We start from the raw sequence: 19,705 nt of genomic DNA on the forward strand, positions 1-19,705 counted from the left end.
AATTAGAAGATTTTGGATTACTTAGCCTTTCACCAGAGACCTTACAGTCCTGCTGCCCATTCTAAGGTATATATAACTATTACATATGTCTAGAAAGTAATACCTAGATAATTTTCAATTTTTAAAGAAACACAAAATTTCCCTGGAAAAAATAATCTTATTACATCGAAGAGCATAATAAGTCATCCTTAATATATTTAGACCTCATCTCTCTCTCTCTCTCTCTCTCTGTATGAATATGTGTATTTCTCCTATTCCTCCGTATTCATCTGTGTTTGTATATATATGTAGATAGACATAGTCTTCTTCATCTGAAGATATGATAACCAGTTAATCAGTTTCTTCAGTGACATATATTTAACCAGAATTCAGTCCCTTGGGAAAATGCTATCCAGGTCATGTTTATCCTCACATATAAATACTCATATGATGTTTTCTACTAAATGCATATTCCTGCCAATTATGTTTGGAAGATTGTGAGATGCAGGGCAGGGTTCTGACTTGAGCCACAGCATCTTCATGCTGCTACTCTGAATGGGAAATTGAAGATTTCTCTCGGTGGCAATAATCCCTGCTGCACACAAAGAAAGTGCATGGGCCTTAAGTCACTTCTAGAGTAGAAGATATTTTGAAAAGGAGATGCATACCATCAGTATCCAGTGATCATGACCTTAGTAAGCCCTTACAAAAGCTTTTCTTTCTAACAGTCCTGTGCTATCCTAATTTACACAGATTCAAAGCAGTCTATGAGAACTTTGGAAATTGGGGAGCTCCTCCTACCATACACTTCTGTAATATAGTAATTTGAATACCAGGATTCAGGCTCTGTTAGACAGTAGGGGAAGTGAATTCCTGATTTGAGCAACCATCTGTGCATACGTCCTGGCCTAAGTCCCAAAGGTTCAATAGAAGGAATTAGTCGTGCCAGGAAGCATAGCCAGGGGGAACGTACACTCTACTTAACTGATTTAATCAGCACAGTGGGTGTGATCCTTCATTGCTTCCTGGTTGTGGAATCATTTATACCTGTGCGAAGTGAATGGGAAATTATACCCATTAGTACTCTCTTTATGCATGTTTAAGTGACTGTGCAAAGTGTAAGGTACTGGGGAAACAAGCCTCTAATTCGTACTCAGAAGTGATTTGGAAGCTAGTACAAATGCTAGAGAAAAGAACAGCTTTCTAACATCACAGGAAATTGGTGTCTTAATTATAGTTCAGGTAGCAACACTTACAGCTGAGATTGTCTCACACTTACTGTTGTAAGATTCTGTTTTCTGTTGTTTAAAAGACTGCTAGATTTAAATTATTAAAAGAACTGCAGAAGAGTTTCAAAAATTATATGTTGGCCACCTGGTCAAGTTATTTGTATGTGTCATTTCAGTTCATTCTCATAGATAGTTTTGGAGTGGAGAAAATTCAGTGTTACATTGCTGTTAAATATATGGAGTTTTGAACAGGGAAATTCAATTAGGTGAAGGGCTGGCCTTTTTACATGTTGGCATTTCTGTGAAAATCTTCCATGGCTAAGTTAAAAGTTTTGGAAAACAACCAACGTGTGCACAGACATGTGCCCATAGACATAAGAAATTTTTTGAGAGTTTATAAGAAGACTGTATTCTGACTAGCCCTGTGCTGTCTCTGTTTCTTACAAAGCTATGCACCACTCTGAAGGGCACACCAAAAACACATGGATGGCAGAGGTGGCTCTGTTCTTCTCGAACTTTATTTGTTCCTTTATACAGTCCACTATCTAAAATCTCCAGAATTTCTCTGTGTGCTGAAAGTATACAACACGTGAGCTCCTCACCTCATGCTGACTCCATGGTGTCAGGGAGCTTCACTGTGGAGCTTTTCTCCCCCAGGAACTGGATGTGTTCTATCACAGGGTCTGAGCAAGATTTTCCTTGAGTATTTGGTTGCCTTAAATATTTTTGCCAGTGTTTAGTAGTACGAAAATCAGTGTGTGTTTTAGTAATTTTGATAATGTTTATAATTTAGCACTTTATGCCTAAAATGTAAAAATCTGTGGAGAAAATAGATTATATAGGAGAATATTGATGATGAATCAATAATTGTCAGAAAAACGCTACCAAGTATCTTTATTATATCTTTCTAAAACTTGAAGTTTTCCTTTACTAGATGGATTTGTGAAACTGCCAAGAAAAAAAAAAAAAGACAGGAGAAGAGTAACGCAAACTCTCCCAAAATTTCAGGTGATCATTTGTTCTTTAAGGACTGATCAAATGACTAGAAACTAGGATTACTGTAGGTCACTGTTTATATGGTAACTAACAGGTACAATCTTGTTAGTGCAGCCCATAGCAGCCACATGTTTCATACAGACCCAGACATGCACCAGCTGTTTAGATTTCCAATGGGTTTTTCTCTCCTAATTTTACACAGAAACCATGCAGAAAAGAGCAAGAACTTTTAAAAGATTTGTTTAGAGAACCATGTGAAAATATAGGTAGAAGTGGAACCTTTTCTCAAAATTAACTCATATAAACAAGTATATAAATAAATTACTTGTTTATATATGGGAAAACCTATCCAGTTCCTCTTTCTGGATGGAGTATACATAGGAAAAAAGCAAATAAAAAACATCGTGCCACAGGAGGGCACTGTCATCTCAGAATAGAAAGGAGAAACCCTTGCAAGTCTGCCTGTGGAAAACTGAATCTTAAAAATTTCTAATTATTCTCCCCATTGAGTGTTTATACAAACACTCAAATGGCATAACTGACTTCTATGGCTCTGTTAATAGAGGAGCACTTGTAAAAACTAAACTGACTCTTGTATGATAGAAATATTGCCAAAGTAACATCACCTTTATGCTACAAGTAATGAGTATAAACTGCATAAATTGTTAATGAAGAACAACTGTGGCAGACGAATTTATCTTCTTTTCCTCATAAATAACTAATAGATACATCCTTGTTCTCTCTCTCTTTTACTGTTAACATGGCCAACAGTCTCATTTTCTGTTAGGCAGAGATCACAGCTAGCACTGTTGTTTGGTTTTTTTAAAAGAATGAACAGGTAAATAGCTTAATGGAAAAGATGTATTTTCTTGGTTTTATTCATGGTACATGGAAACACCATTAAAATAGTAACATATGATTTCTATAAATACCTCCTTTAAGGTAGAAGCTTTGTTGTGAGTTCATTGTTTTCAGTACTCTAAGTAAATTCTCACTCTGAATTAATCGTATTTCAAAAAAAAGAAGACACTCATGAAGAATTTGAAAAAAAAGGTTTTAAAAATGTCTAAAATATTTTAACAGAACTGAAAGGCTTTAATCATTGACCAGTTTGTTTCATGATGTACCCACACGCAAAACAAGATGATCCCAGACCCAAAAGGTTTATTGGCTAAGTCTGCAATATTCAGATTTCTAGAACATGTGAAAAACATCTGTTATTTTTCTAGAGCTGGTGTTATTGCATCTTGCTGTGTTTTAGTTCAGTGCCTTATATTTCTGGGCTGGAGCTACATACCCAAATCCTACCGAATCCAGATGAACTTCTAATTGTCTCTAGCTCTTAAAATGCCAACCTACTGGACCGATATTGACTATAAAAATAATAGCAAATGGGACAAAAAGGATCCCAAATGCATCCTTCTTCTTTAAAAAAGAGTCAGGCTTGGTGCCATTTTTATACAGATATTCTGTAATAATAAATAACAACTAGTTGGTAAACTTGTGGGGCATTGCCTGTAAAACAACCAATTTTCCTTCACATTGTGTGCCCTTCTTCCACTTCTGGCACACTGGAAGGCAGCAGGGTTACCCAAAACCTGCTATAAGTGGAGAAATAAAATTTGAAAAAAAAACAGGGAATGGTAAAATACGGACAAAGCTTTTTCTCTTTCATGTCAAAACAGGTGATGGTACCAGAGCTCTGGTGTATGCTCTGCTCAGCAGTGGCTGGATGCACATTACTGCCCCCAGGAAACATGGGAAAAGGGGAGAATGGGAGACCGGAGTCAGACTTCTCTCTCCCAAATCAGGCCAGTGTCAGACTGTGGACTACATTGTAGAGTGCAACTCTAATCTAAGATGAAAAATCATGTAAATAGTTTAAGATTGGTGTATTTGTCCTGATGAATCTTCATTTGGCTTTTGTCCCCATCTCTTTTCTTGCCTTGACAGGGTTTATATTTGGAATTCTGCTGGCATTTACTGTCTTGGTGAGGGTACTGAGTCAGCCTGAAAATGCGGTTCAGTGAGATGTCGTGCACTGTTACAGTGGTATGAGGAAAACACAGTATTTTTTCTAAACACACAAATTTCTATGAGGATTCAGATTTAACCTATTCAAATTATTCTCTTATATAAAACTTGAAGTGACCTATTTTTGATGGTTTTTTCTTCTTCCAACAGATCAGAAAGTTCTTAAGTCTGTCTAGTTCAGTACTAATGAAACAGTACTTCTAAAATTGGTCATTTATCACATGAAGAGATGATATTAGCTCCTCCAGTGCAATACGATTTTAGATATATCACAGGAAAATAATTTCAGGTGAAGTATTTGATCACTGGGCACGTGAGTGAGTTTTCATAAAGACAGGACAGAAATTTGATCACAATGCTGATCATAAGGTGATGTTTATGAGATTTATTGGTGCACACAGCCAGAAATGAAAAGTCTGGGGAAAACAGAAAATCAGAAAGAACACTGTCCCCTAGATATCTGACCATGAGACCTTTGTACTATCTTATCCTTTGCCAAATGCCCTTTTCATTGTTTCTGTCCTTCACAGTTTTTTGTTCTTTCATTGACTCATTTTTAGACTGCATAAGGGCCAGACAGTTTCAAAAAATAATTAAGTCTCTTCCTTTTCAAAAATGCTCGACAATCTCTTTCCCTCTGAGGTTTAGCAGCAAAACACCACAATTGTGTCATAATGAAGTCATGATGTGAAATAAAATACAGTGAATGTTAAGCCTTTAGGGCAAAGAAAGAAAGAAAATCTGCCATGGCATTGTAGATATTTCCTTGCAACAGACTTGAAGCACTTGGAAGCGGTGCCATTCTCTACCTGACTGTTGGCACTTGCTCTGTCTGAGTATTACATAAAGAATGGGGCGATTCATGGTCACTGCTGATACAGCACAGCAACTGTACTAGGTGATTTCACCCCAATTCTAAATATCCTTTTCTAAGCCGTGATTATAGCTTGATTATGTAATGAGGTAAAACAATATTAAGACTTTGACAAAGCTTGAACTATAGTCCATTTATATAAGATTATCTCTGGGATTCAGATAGCTGCAAGCCTGGTTTTCAATTTACATTCCAAAGGATGAATCCTAACTACATTGCACAGCAGGGTGGAGGGTAGGGAACGGGAGGAGATTTTCTCTTTTTTTTCTGTTTTTAAAGAGTAACGTGTATGTCTGTGTGTGAATGTGTCTGACATCAAACACCTTGATTTCCTGCGGGAGCAGGGAGAAGAGAACTGGAATTAGTTTATGTTTGTGTGAAATGACAACCCCAGCTGATGAAACTGCTGCAAAATGAGATGAATCATTACAGCCATCCAAGCAAATGAAATTTATTTATGTATGACATGACTTTCTGCCCGACAGTTCTGGATTTTGTTTGGTCCTTGGCCACCCATTCCACTTGAAGTGCTGTTTTCTCAGTTCATTTGACAGAATGTGTTCCACTTCTCATTAGTTTCTAATTATAGGAGGAAAGAATGTAATGACACTAGACAGTAATTAAAATCTATTACTATTGTTCCCACCTTCCCTTTGAATTCACAGAGACAAGATTAATCCTAAGAATTTTTTGTTACTGAAAAATGTCAGTACGTGGAAATGTATTGAGGGATTGAAGGTAAAGGTAGGTGTGTTTGTTTCTAAGGTTCCATCTGTGAATACTAGAAGTTCGAAGGGAAAATGAACGTTACTGACCCTATATATTTACATACGATTTTTTCCTAGTTTGGGACATAATTACAAACAACTGATCTTTTTTGTTTGTTTTTGAAGGCAGCTAAGCTACTACACTGGCATTAGCAAACACAGGAGGATTTTTAGTGTGCAGGATTAGTGTTCAGATGTGGCAGCAGCAAGATGTAATAGGTTGCAACTGCTGTGAGTGAACCATTGTGCTCCAGTGTGTAAATAATCTGCAAATTATAGAACCTTCTGCTCCCTTTCCCACTCCCCTCCTGCCTAGGAAGCATCAACCCAGGATGAAAGCTCAGCGTCTCATCTCTGAATGGTTAGGAGTGGTTAGGTTCCTAAATAACCTGTTTGACTTACTGTCATAGAAAATTGGAACAAAAAGATGAGAAAATGTGAGGATGACAGAAATCTCAAGTAACATGAGAAAGTAGAGAGCCACAATTTCCAGGCAACACAACCAATTGGGGTGCTGTTCTGTTAGAAATCTTGCTGTGCCTGACACAGTCAGGCATCCTGTGTCCTTGGCTCTTTTGGATGTCTGGTTGTTATCTGAATACCTAAGGAAAAGCTGTCTGCTTCAAAAGAATTATCCACCTATAGATAAGGGCTCCCTGCATGTTTAAAGCAATGACTTGATGAATTTTGAATATTTGACCGATTATCATTATAATAATAAAGGTTTTGAGATACAGTGAAATCACCAATGTGAGCAAATAAGAAATAAGTTTTATTATATTTCATTTATTTCAAGGTATCCAGATGGTATACCCACTTCCTGGCAACATCCAGCCTTGCCTGCTCTTACATACAGGGAGAACTGGAAATCACTGGTTTGTTTCCATACTTCAGAGCATGAAGTACACCACATCCCCGGTACTTTAGATCACACACACTATCGGCATTATGAAACGGCATGAAATAAGAATTGACAAAGCTATGTAAATTTTATCATGTTGAAATTTTCAGCAGTTTGCATCAAGGAAAAAAAGCACAAAATGGTGGCTGTTTTTGTTTTACAGGGGTGGTAAAGGACAACATCTGTACTGTATCATGGCTTTACATACTTGGACTTCCTAGACAACTGTGCAAAGGATTTTTGTGAAAAGGGAGTGCGGGCAACTCCAGGGGTAATAAGATAAATGTAAGATGTAAAAATGGGAAAGAAGTTAAAGGTGGCACTTTGAGGCCTAGGTTAAAAACTTTTAACATTAAGTACCTGAAATAACAAAGTTAAAAGCAAATGGTCGATCAAAAGGGACAGACAACTCCCAAAGGGAGTCAGATCTTAGGTGGATCAATTCCCTTCATGGTGTCACATCAGCTAATCTGATGTTAAACATCAGGGCTCTGTTTGTGGTCAATGGATATGTCTGTGGACAGAACTGCTCCTGTACTGGCTGAACAAGAGACCTACATGCCACCTATGTACTCTACCGTAGGCTTCCTAAAATTTCAGAAGTGGTTGAAAATTAGATAGAGGCCTATTTGGTGAATGCCACAATAGAAGAAAAGAAAGTATTTAATATTTTTGGTCTCAATAACAACAGACTTACAGACATGTTAGAAAACTCCCTTGAAATTAGTACTGTTTAATGAGCTTTGTGCACGTCCTGATTGCTGAAATGACTGCACAGGACTAACGTGGTTCATAAAACACCACTTCTCAGATTTGCTTTTACATCTTTATAAATTGTCTTGCATGGCAAAGGTCATTCTGGAATTCCTCTGAAAGCCTTTCATTCTGAGAGAAGAGGAATTTGAGGATACAGTACATTTAATCTTTGATCTTGATGTTTCCAGTTATTTTCAGAGCCAGGAGACAGTATTACATAACCCAAGGCTGCAATAAAACTTGATGTTTTCTTCTACTTCCTCTCCAGAGGAGAGAAGGCATGACTGCATGGAGGCAATGTTCTGCAGGGGAGCTACAGATTTCACAGATTCATTCTGTCTGAACCCCCAAGCAGAAGAAATATTTATACAAGAAAGTACCACTCGAACACCAGCTTCTTGCTTCCACTGAATGCACAGGGAGATTACTGGAAAGACAGTACCATAAACAAAGAGCCTGAGGGATGCTGGAAGGAATACAACATGCTTTATTGCTCAACTTCCAGCACTATTTTCTTTATTTTTTTTTAGGACTTCAATTCCATTTATTTTTGGCTTCCTTTAAATATTTTAGAAGATTACATCAGCGAATATTTAGTTTTAAACCCCCAGGAAACCAATCTAAGTAACCAAGAAAAGACTAAAACTCACCCGGGTATGAGATCCTGGAAGGCAAAACATCAAGGAGCAAAAGTAGTACAGATCAAACCCAACTTTCTTTAGAGCTCAGTGTCATCAGCTACCAAATGTCATGGGCTTCAGAGAGCTAGGGCAGCTCAGTAATAGAAGAAGATGACTTCGAGCACAAGAACCCAACAAAGATACATAGTAAAAAGTAAATTGGCTTGTTGGAAAATAACATAGCCAAAAATATCTCAAAGAAACAGTGTGGATTATTGATTAGGACACTGAAGCAGCAGGCAAGATATCTCAGGTCTAGTCCCAGCTTTCTCACTGAACAGCTGTAGAGCTGTAGGACAGCTATTTCTCTTCTCTCAACCCATCTTTCCTCCCATGGTGGTTCTTTGGAACATGTGCATAATATGTGCTTCAACAACATCTGGCAGATTCTGCTCTAAACTTACATGGAAATATTTAATGGCAGTGGTTGAAAAAGAAAAAAATAATTTTTTTGTATTTATATAATATTTATGATTTCTATTTATACATATATAATAATTTTTCTTTGGCTTCTCACACAAAAGAAAACTCAAAAATGTTTGATTATTATTATTCTGTTTCTGGTGATATTAAAAAATACCAATGTAGGCATGGACATACAAAGAAGCAAAATAAAGCAAACTCACAAATATTCCTATCTAAAATCAGAGCCCGTAATCAGCGGTATAAGTATTTGTCTGAAACTTCCTGCATTTTTCCAAACTTTTTTTTCTTAAAATGCAAAGAAAAAAACAAACTTCATTCAGTTTTGTCATGTTCATATCTTGTCATGTTTCTGCGTTGCCAGAAAAATGCAAGCTGTATGCTTTGAAGAAGTTTTTTATACAACATGGAAACAAGGTGACACCTATAGATGATCAGAAAATTCAGAAAACAGAGTTTTGGAAAAGAATAAAAACCCTCATGCACTGGGGCTTACAAAAAAATAATTTAAAAATATTTAAGGTGACACATGTATGAGAGTTAGATTATTTTGCTGTCATCTAGTACTGGATCCCTGCACCTTCCACTGAAAAACTTGTCCATATTCAGAATCTGGCTAACCACTAAATGATATGGGTTCTTGAATGATTATAGTAATTCTGAACTTCCTGATACTCTTGATTCTTACAGGATACCCCTATGTAGTTGAAGGGTAACCAAATCATTCATTTAGTAGTTAATTAAAATGTAAGTAAGTGCATAAACCAGGTAGTGATTATGCCATTGAGACAGTCCACAATTTTCTGTTTCTTTTATCAATGAGAGACACAGCTAGCAGCAATACGTAAGTGCATTTTAAACTTCCATTATTTGCCTCTGTCGAATATTGACTTAAAATGAAATTACATAGCAAAAGATAATTCTGTTGCTTAAAAATTCATGGTTTTATCATGAAGGCTTTCAGTGTTGAAAAGCTTGCAGAATTCTGCAGGGAATCCTCCCAAACAGCTTTCCACTTCTACTTGTTGACATATTAAGTTCTTCAGAAACCTGTTGTTTACCCAGATACACAGGTAGGAAGAGAGGATATTCACACACCTTGTTAAATTGAGTTCTAATGCTAACTTCTTGTTTAAGATTTACTAGTACTAGCAAACTCCTCCTGGTGTAGGAATTCCAGTGCATATCTTATCTGCATTAGCAGATGAACATGTAAATTGGTTACACCAGGAGTTGCTGTTTGAATGAGTCTTGAACATGTCTCTGTATGTATATTATACGTCAGGTGAAAGGAAGAAGGGAGAAGAAGAATACACTTTTTGTAACTATTTGTGAAGTTTTAGTATTCATCAATTTTTTTTTTTTAATTATAATAGTGATTACCATGGTAATCTCACTATCTGTTTGTAGCAACGTATGGTCCATTTGTATACTAGGAAAGTGAGCCTTGTGCTCCTTCTGCTAATGTTGTATGACATCTTTCTGAACCTGCAGCCAAATGTAGCTGCTGTCAGGGTTCCCAGCAACAGTACTACTCATTTATGGGCCAGGTAATTTTTCTTTTCCACTTACATCTAATGCCATGTGTCCTCGTTTCAGCTGGGATAGAGTTAACTCTCTTCTTAGTAGCTGGTACACTGCTGTGTTTTGGGTTTAGTGTGAGAATAATGTTGATAACACACTGATGTTTTAGTTGTTGCTAGGTAGCATTTATCCTAAGTTAAGGATTTGTTCAGTTTCCCCTGCTCTGCCAGCAAGCAGGTGTGCAAGAAGCTGGGAGGGAGCAGAGCCAGGACAGCTGACCCGAACTAGCCAAAGGGGTATTCCATACCATAGGATGTCATGCCCAGTATATAAACTGGGGGGAGTTGGCCGGGAGGGGCGGATCACAGCTCTGACGTCGGTCAGCGGGTGGTGAGCAATTGCATTGTGCATCACTGGGGTTCCCCCCCCCCTTTTTTTTTATATTCCTTTTCATTACTATTATTATTATTATTATATTTCATTATTATTATTGTTAATATTATATTTTACTTTAGTTATTAAACTGTTCTTATCTCAACCCACAAGTTCTGCCTTCTTTCCCGATTCTCCTCCCCATCCCACCGGGAGCAGGGGGCGGGGGGGGACGGGGAGCGAGGGAGCAGCTGTGTGGTGCTTGGCTGCTGACTGGGGTTAAACCACGACACCATGTTACTGTTCGCGAATGGAATGATTACTTTTTTTTGAGACATAGACACCAGTAGAATGACCCTTAGAAACAGTTGCCTGACAGAAGTACTAGTTTCTTAGACTATCAAGCACAAGAAAGATTCCCACCTGTGTCTGTAACCTGTAAAGCTACTTCAGTTTTGAGTCCCTCCCTGAGATGTTTTACAGTAACAACAGTGATAAGTCCATGTAGATTGTTAGGGTCTTTTAAAGGTGGATGAAAGCGTACTTGTTGTTTTCCTCTAATTGTTAATATATGGCTGCCTAGAATTGAAGCTGAGATAGTTGCATTTAACTTCTACAAGTAAGTTGAGTTCTGTTGCATTTAACTCTTACAAATAAAACCAGGAATTAAAATAACCCATGGTTAGTCCATGCTCAGAGTTTGGTCATTCTGGAGAACATATATTCTATTTTGCCAATTGATGCATATCTGCATATGTGTATTTAAGCCTGTTTCATAGGTCCTAACCAGAATTTTGGCATGTAAAATTCCTCAATAGCAGAGTAAACCCAGTTTGGACTGGTTGGGAGAGCACCTTTTGACCTAAGAGAATGAGTGCAACTCAAAAGAAATCAGTTTTCTAATCTGAAGTATAGGAATCCTGAAAAATATGCTGTGTTTGGCTATTACAGAGGTCTACATTGCTCAAAAGAACAAAACATTTTTCTTTCTCTTGCATGGTCTGTTCAAGGCATGGGAAGAACAGCCTTCTCTGTCCCAGTGAGTAAGTATCTGTTGCCTACCTACTTTCTGAGCAGTATGTGCTGTCTCATGCAAGTACATTCTCTCCCATGTGAGCTGCGCTTTTCTCCTGCTGTGCATACAAATGGCTATATTGGAGCAGGTTACTCCCATTGATGTACATGTTTCAGGAGGGTATGCATCTGCCTCAAGATAGTTGGTGACTACTAGGATTTAGAGCTCTAGAGTTACAGTTTGCCATGAACTGAGCTTAATAAGAGATCATTTATTTATGTAATATACATGACGTGAAGTCATGTATATTACATAAGTAATGTATTACATACATGACTATATTACCTACACTCATACATACATACATGACTTAAAAAGCTTTCAAAATATCATAAATCCTACACACAAAAGCTTAGAATGGTTTTCATGAGAAGAATCTGGATCTATATTTAGGTTCACTTGTTTGAGAGTAACTTTTTTGTTGTCAACATTTTGTAAAAACTTAAAATTTATTAGAAACATACTTTAAAACTATAACATCTAGGCAAGCCATTTACCACTAAAAACTGTGTTTGTCCAATGAGAAATGTGGAAGAATTTCAGAGACATTTTGTTCCCTATTCTTAAGTAGATAAATCCATTATATTGCTGGAAGAGATTGCCAAATTACCTGGAAAAGAGTGCTCCAGAGTTCACATCTATGACTATTAAAAATAAGATATTCAGAATCATACATGTGGATTTTTATAAATACTTAGAACAATTGCAAATAAAAATATCACAAATGTATTTGTTTTCCAACTTGAGACATTCCTCTCTGTCATGGTTTTGGCTGGGATAGAGTTAATTTTCTTCCTAGTAGCTGGTATAGTGTTATGTTTCAGATTTCGTATGAGAATAACGTAGATAACACACTGATGTTTTCAGTTGTTGCTAAGTAGGGTTTATACTAAGTCAAGGATTTTTCAGCTTCTCATGCCCAGCCAGCAAGAAGGCTGGAGGGGCACAAGAAGCTGGGAGGGGACACAGCCAGGACAGCTGACCCCAACTGGCCAAAGAGCTATTCCATACCATATGACATCATGCCCAGTATATAAACTGGGGGCAAAGCTGGCCGGGGACCACTGCTTGGGAACTGACTGAGCATTGGTCAGTGAGTGGTGAGCAATTGCATTATGCATCACTTGTTTTGTATATTCTAATTCTATTATTATTATTAGCATTTTATTATTATTATTATTTTTACCATTATTATTATTTTCTTCCTTTTCTGTCCTATTAAACTGTCTTTATCTCAACCCATGAGTTTTTTGTTGTTTTTTTTTTTTTCCTCCTGATTCTCTCCCCCATCCCACTGGGTGGGGGGAGTGAGTGAGCAGCTGCGTGGTGCTTAGTTGCCAGCTGGGGTTAAACCATGACACTCTAGAAAAGGCTATTGTGGACTGTTTGAGAGGTAAACAGTATCCTCGTTCTCCTGCTATCAGTTTGCCTGAGGACAATGCCTGCTCTGTGTGCAGATTCAAAATTGTTTCTGGTTTCTTAAGCATTTTGTCTTACAGAAACCAGGTGCAAACCTTCAGCAATGTGCAAATTAATCTTGTTCACAATCACAGCTAACATGTAGCAGCAGAAACATCGGCTGGCAAAAGTAGGTGTTGCCAAATAGTCTAAGGTGTGATTGGCGAGGAAATGAAATGGAAAAAACTAGCTCTAATAGAACAGTTATTTACATGCTAAGAAAGGAGATGGCAAATGTGTTTGGGTGTATTTTTAACCTCTTGAGCTTTCTAGGAGGATATTATTGACATCAGGTAGAAAGTAAAATTGTTGGAGGAAAGAAAAAGAAGCTGTCAAACCCAGAATATCTTTAACTATTAGAAGGGGGAAAAAATTATTTTTAAAATCAGAGAACAAGAAGAAGTAAAGGCACTGAAGCAGAAGAAACTAGGTTATGGTTAAAATAGTAAATAAATGTAGAGTTTAAAAAGTAGAAGGTGTTGGAGATAGTGAGAGAGAAAGAGAGGGAGAAACTATGAAAAATGGCAAACAATGAGATGATGTTCTAAAATTATACTCGATACCAAGAGCAAGAGTAAGACAGGCCACAGGCCTGCATGCAACAGGCCTGAAGGGAAGAATAGAGATGAAGGGGATGCTTAGTTTAAAGATCATGTCTCAGAAGAGACAGCTATGAATCATGAATAATTTATAACCAGTATTGCCATTTGAAGTCAAATAGATCAAGCTTAGGATGTAAAAAAAATTTTTAAAGACTACAGATACCATCTTGAAGTTTCAGTTACCAACTTCACAGAAATAAAGGTAGGGTTTCTATGTGCATGTAATCACCTTAGTCCACATCCTACAAGGTATTTAAATGGCTTGCCCTTTTCAAGAGGAGACCTTTGAAGAACTATTTATTTCTCAAATAGACATATTCAGGATAACGTTCACAGCTACTACAAAACAGGTTCCCCTGAGAGTCTCCATTCCCTACGTCGCAGTGTGAATACCATCACATTGCATGTTTTCAGGCCAGGAAGTGCAACCTCTTAATCTTTTCTTAAAAGTGAGGTTATAACACTGTGAATCCCATGGGTTATGTCTTTTTAAGACTTTCCCCTTTTAACATTTGAAAATGTTATGTCCTGGAAAGCTTTTAAAAATGAACTGGCAATTCTGGATCTGAAACAGTGTGGCATACAGAGAAGGATGCATTTGGAGTCCCACAGGACTTTGGCGAGGGAACTGTGGATTGAGCTTTACCACGTAGGCTGGAGTGTACCCTACACATCGGTGATGTAATATGAAGTCACTAGAAGCTAGATCTCTGTAAGGTCTCCTACGTTGTTTTTTAGAAGTTCAGCTGCTGTGTTTGTAACTCTACAGAGAGATGAGGCTGCACCTGGTGCTAGGCACCAGAAAAGGTTAATGTGCTCAAAAGAGTCATCCAATGCTTTTTGCATTTATCTTTCTGTGGAGGTTGCTATCATAAAAGACTTAAGGGTTGAAATGATAGGTTGGATGAAGAAATGATGCAGTGGTCATTCATATCTTGCACGTGTAACTTGTTATAGAGACTCTCTATGAGACAAAGTCAGTTATGATGTTACCTCAGATACCATAAGAGAGAAGGATACTCAAAACCCAAGAGGCAAAGCAATAAAATTGCAAGCAGTAGCTTCTTACACCCAATAAAACAATATTTTTTTTGAAGGGGCTCATGAGTTTCCTGGAAGGGATGTGGGTGTGGAAATGCCGTCCAGTTTCCTTCAAGAAACCAACGTTCCCACCAGGCAAATGCAGCACTCCTCCTCCACACGCTGTGCCCAGCAGCAGGCCTCCCTTCTGGGTCAGTTCTGCTGACCCCATTCTCGAGCAAGCACTTTGCCATTCATATGCACGTATGGCAGGTGGGAGAGAAAGAGTAGCCAGAGCCAAGAGAGCATTTAAAATACTTCAGTAGAGTGAAAAAGAGAAGTTGGAGGTTTGGGTTTTTGTCATGACTTTGAGTTTTTACCGTGGAAATGACATCAGTGTTCTCAAATTGCATCCCAACAGTTCCCAGCCAGATGAATTTTAAACATTTTATTATTTCTAGAAGTAGAATAAGTTCAAAAGAAGATGAGTGATGGTAGTTTTTGAAAAATATATGTTTTACTCATGTAGTTTCCTCCCTGTTTCTTGATCCTAACAACTCTATGTGAACACCTTTTTAAGCGAAGTGAATGAAAATAAGAACACAGGTGTAAACAAAGTTCTCCGAGCAGCTCTCACATGAAACAATTTATTTGTTGTTTAGTTGTATTACCATGAGCTAGCAACCCTGATCTTGGATTAAAATTCCACTATCACAGAATTGTATCTAGAAGAAAAAAGAGTTTGTATTCCCCAAGTTTGTGTTCCCCAAGTAAGTGAATTATAGAATTACTGCTTTGCCATATCAAAAATAATATTCCTCATTGCCCTTTTCTGAAAGACTACTTTTTCCTTTAAATTTATTTTTATATTGTATTTTAAGTTTTGTGCATGGGTAGTACCTGTGGCACTGCATTCAGATAGGCTTATTAACAATTATCATACATTAATCTTTGATTTTAGCTAGTACAGGTGGAATAAAGCTCCCTCATTTAACTAACTTAGTCTGAAGTGTAGGGTCTATATATGAAGAACTTTAGCTTTGGCTGAATTTCCTCATTTTCAGGGGTGCTAGAATCAAATATTACTTTAAGAACATTTCTATGTAAAATTTTTGTTCTCAAGTCTGCTAGAGAATCTTCATACAAAAGTTCAGTATATGTTAGAAGAGTACTGTCTTTAATTCCACACGCCAAATCCAAACTGTTTATCTGAACTGCACATAAAATAAATGCCTTTCTTCAACCTACAAATATTAGGCTGAACACTTCTCAGATTATTTCAGTGGTTTCCTGATTTCAGTTTAATTCCCAATATTCTCATTGGGATATTTTGGCTCGTAGAGCTTGAGTCCCATCTGGAGTTTGGAATTACAATGGCTAGTGAAATGTAATTAAAAATGAAACAAATAATGAATAGCCCTTTTTTATAAGCCTCAAAACTGGTACTGTTTAAGCTCTTGTTAAAACTTAGAGAAGCATATTGCTTTTTATCCTGTTCCTCTAAGAGAAATCAAGGTTATATTATCTCAGGCCCTCCTCATTTATAATTCTGAAAATATTGATCAGTTATAACTATTAAGACAGAAGCTGCAGTGTCAAAAAGACAGGTACAGGGATTTGAGGGACTGTCATATAATGCTACCCTACTGCTTTCCACAAGATCAGCCACTCCATACACTCTTCCTCTCAAGAAAGGTTAAGGCATGAATTTGGTTCTTGTTAGACTCCAGAGAAATGACTTAGAGAACACCTGTGAGGAATGCTTCAGCTGCTGAAAAAGCTTAAATTGGCATTTACATGTTCATTAGACAGTGGGGAATTCTGCCATGAGATGCGAATCTGTAAGAAATCAGCCCTTCTGCTCACAGAACTGTTCATTTTTCTTAATTCTCCCTAGAGAAAATCTCTTATCACACCAGGAAACAAAAATCCATTTAAAACTTTTAAGGACGTGGCACTAGGAATGAGGTGGGCCAGAGAGAAAGAGATAAGAGGTAGAGATTTTTTTCCTCCCAACTCGTCAGCTTCATCAGCACAGCATTATGTTTAGGGGGTATGGTTAATTGTAAAGCTAGCTAATGAAGAAGAGGTGGGCACCAAAGCTGGCAAACTCAGCAGCGGAATGTCTGCTTGTGGTTGCTTTTATATTGACTTGTTTCAGAATGTAACCTGAGCTGTGGTAACTACTGCAAGTATAAAATGATTCATCCTCCTGCACGGAATAGGCACTACCACATCTAATGACATGCCAGCTGGGTTATTCTAGATCAGCTGGCTGATAGGAAGTTCAACATCAACAGTCTCAGTCATTACAAAGCCCTGAAATAATGCTACCATGACCAACAGGACTATGTTCTAACACAAATTGCCATACCCTCTGTGGGAGGACACTGTGGTACCTTTCCTCTTTGGGGCACTGGTGGGATTTGCTCTTGGCACATAAAATGAACCAGTTCTTTAGTTCAGAGAAATTTCCTGTTTCCACATTCCAGTATTCAGAGGGTTGATATTTTCTTCTTTCACTTTTTTTCTCTGACTTATAGAGCCATGATGGGTTTTTAAATATTTGCACTATTCACTAGTAATAAATTCTCCTGGTGAAATTCTTTGCTTTTCTTGTCAACAGAGATACAGTGTCTCTCTCAGAACTGAAGGATATGATAGGTTTCGTATGCCTATACTTGAAAGTCTAATTCTTTTTTTCTGCAGTACTGCTAAATCTAGTCATACAGGTTTTGATAATTATTATTTTTAAAAAACAATAATAGGGAAAAAAAGTAATTTCTTTTCTTTATATTCAATAATATTCTTGCTTTTCCCAGGATGAAAATGAATGGTGAGAGTTATTCAAGAACTGTTATTTCATAGCTCAAATCCTTAGCACTAGAACAAACATAGCCAGAGTGACAGTATGCTGTCATGAATTGCCCTGGTTATTGCTGTTGCACTTGTACAACTGAAGTTAAAATATGCAGTTCCAAGACACTGCTGTTTCGCTTTCTGATTTTGCAACTGGAGCAATCTAATAGCTCTGTTCCAGACCAATACTTTGCTACAGTGATATAAAAAAGGAAATTTTGGTGAACTACAAGGGTGGTTGGAAGTATTCAAACTCGTTTTATTTTGTTTTTAAATAAATGTTACTAGATAACAGCAGAAAATAATCTAAGAAATCACTACCAGTTTTTTATTGACTGTATATTTTTGTATTTTGCATAACTAGAGAAGGGATGTTAGGTAAAGTTACATAGTTATTGCTATCTGTAATTTGAATGGACAGGGTGTGAACTCATTTTACGGTTTTTGGAGGGGGGCAAGGGAAGAGAGTTGCTTGGGATTTTTTTAACCTGTACACTCACAGAACAGAAGCAACCTTGTATGACTAATTGTTACCTACATAGTATGACTCTACTTCCTCTTCAAACTCATATTCTCAAGATTAAAAAAGAAGAAATTGAGCTACAATCAACAAGAACACATTATTTGTGATAGTCAAGTTTTCTGATCTTTTTCTCAATTCTTAGAACTATATACAAGAAAGAACAAAGCAGTTTGCTGACTAGTTTCATGATAATTTCTAGTCACTAGCATTAAGACACACAAAGGGTGTTGTGGTACTTTATGTACTAAATCTTGAAAAATATTTTTAAATTCTCTTATGTAGGGCATGATACAAGAAAGTATTATTACATAAATTTTATCCTGCAGCTCTTTAACCTTAATTATGCAGTCTTCTTGAGAGTAGCAAAGAACTCACTTAATAGACTGTATCACTTTTTGAGATAAGTGGCATATTTATAGCTTCTATAATGTACATCAAAATGAGGATGATTATGCCTTGTTTAAAAAGGCAATGTTAAAACACACACTATTTACAATTACAAATTTGTTTTAACAATAAAAATGAGGGAGTTAATGTTTGTGAAACGTAAAATGATAATGACAAATATTTGAACATTACTACCATGCTTAACATTATGCTACTATATTCCTCTGTGAGAATGTGTTGTCAACATTATAGGATGGTTTTATGGAATTGTAGATAACACCTATCTAAAAATGTAAGTAGAACGTTTTATAATCACAAGGTACTGCAGAAGGTTTTAGAAGTTTGTACATACTGCACTCATTTTCATTTAACACCCTAGTCTATTTTGTTTTTGTTCCTCCTGTTTTATTTGATACAAAAAATTAAAAATCAAAGCTCACTAGGAAGGCCTCTTTAAACTTAGTGGTGTTAAATTAGTTTCGTTTGCTTTTTACATGGGATATTTGGCTGTATTTGAGTATTATTAGCTCCCATCAATGCTGCCTGACTTGGATACTCGTTACGCAGACTTCTACGTCTTACTTCCACTCAGCCTTTCAATAATATCTATTCAAATACAGTGACAACCTCCCCCAACAAAACAGCATCTTAGATAAGTAGGTTACTAAAAATGCTATGTAATGACATGGGATTGAGAAGCTAGAAATTGCACTTGCAAACTGAAGGGATTTAACTGTGTAAGAACAGCTTTAAAGGCATATGTTTATTATTTAGGACATACCTGTGCCCCAGGCAAATCCAAACTTATTTCAAATGAACTATCCCTACACTATACACATCATGAACATTAAGCTGTCATCACCTTCAAACATCCTTAATGAATTTGTTTTTCTCCACTGAAAGAGCAGGAAGATGATGAGTAAGGTAAGACCAAGGGAAAAAAAAAGTGAAAGAAATTTTCTTAAAATCATTGTGCTACAAACATATTTTTTGAACACAAAAAGGGTCTAGAAGTGAAATATCAGTGAGGAAATTGACCATCACTGCTATGCTGATCAATCTACTGAAGTGCTCAGGAACCTTCCAGTTTATCACAGGATTGCTTGAAGTTGAATTATTTAAACAGCACAATAAAACATTTGTTTGTTTAAAACAATAATTTAAACATACTTATTCACTATGAAGAAAACTTCTTAAAAATGCTTAGTATTCAGAGTTATTTTAATGCTAAAATAATTGTGAATAT

At 36.9% G+C, this 19,705-nt stretch overlaps 1 protein-coding gene across 4 annotated transcripts in view; it reads right to left on the minus strand.

Annotated features, from left to right (window-relative positions):
- GABRG2 (gamma-aminobutyric acid type A receptor subunit gamma2) overlaps window positions 1-19,705 on the minus strand; it is a 70,360-nt gene that overhangs the window by 10,210 nt on the left and 40,445 nt on the right. The window lies entirely within an intron of this gene.

The sequence above is a fragment of the Gymnogyps californianus genome, chromosome 14, assembly GCF_018139145.2.
Source record: "Gymnogyps californianus isolate 813 chromosome 14, ASM1813914v2, whole genome shotgun sequence".
In the NCBI taxonomy this organism is placed as follows: Eukaryota; Metazoa; Chordata; class Aves; order Accipitriformes; family Cathartidae; genus Gymnogyps; species Gymnogyps californianus.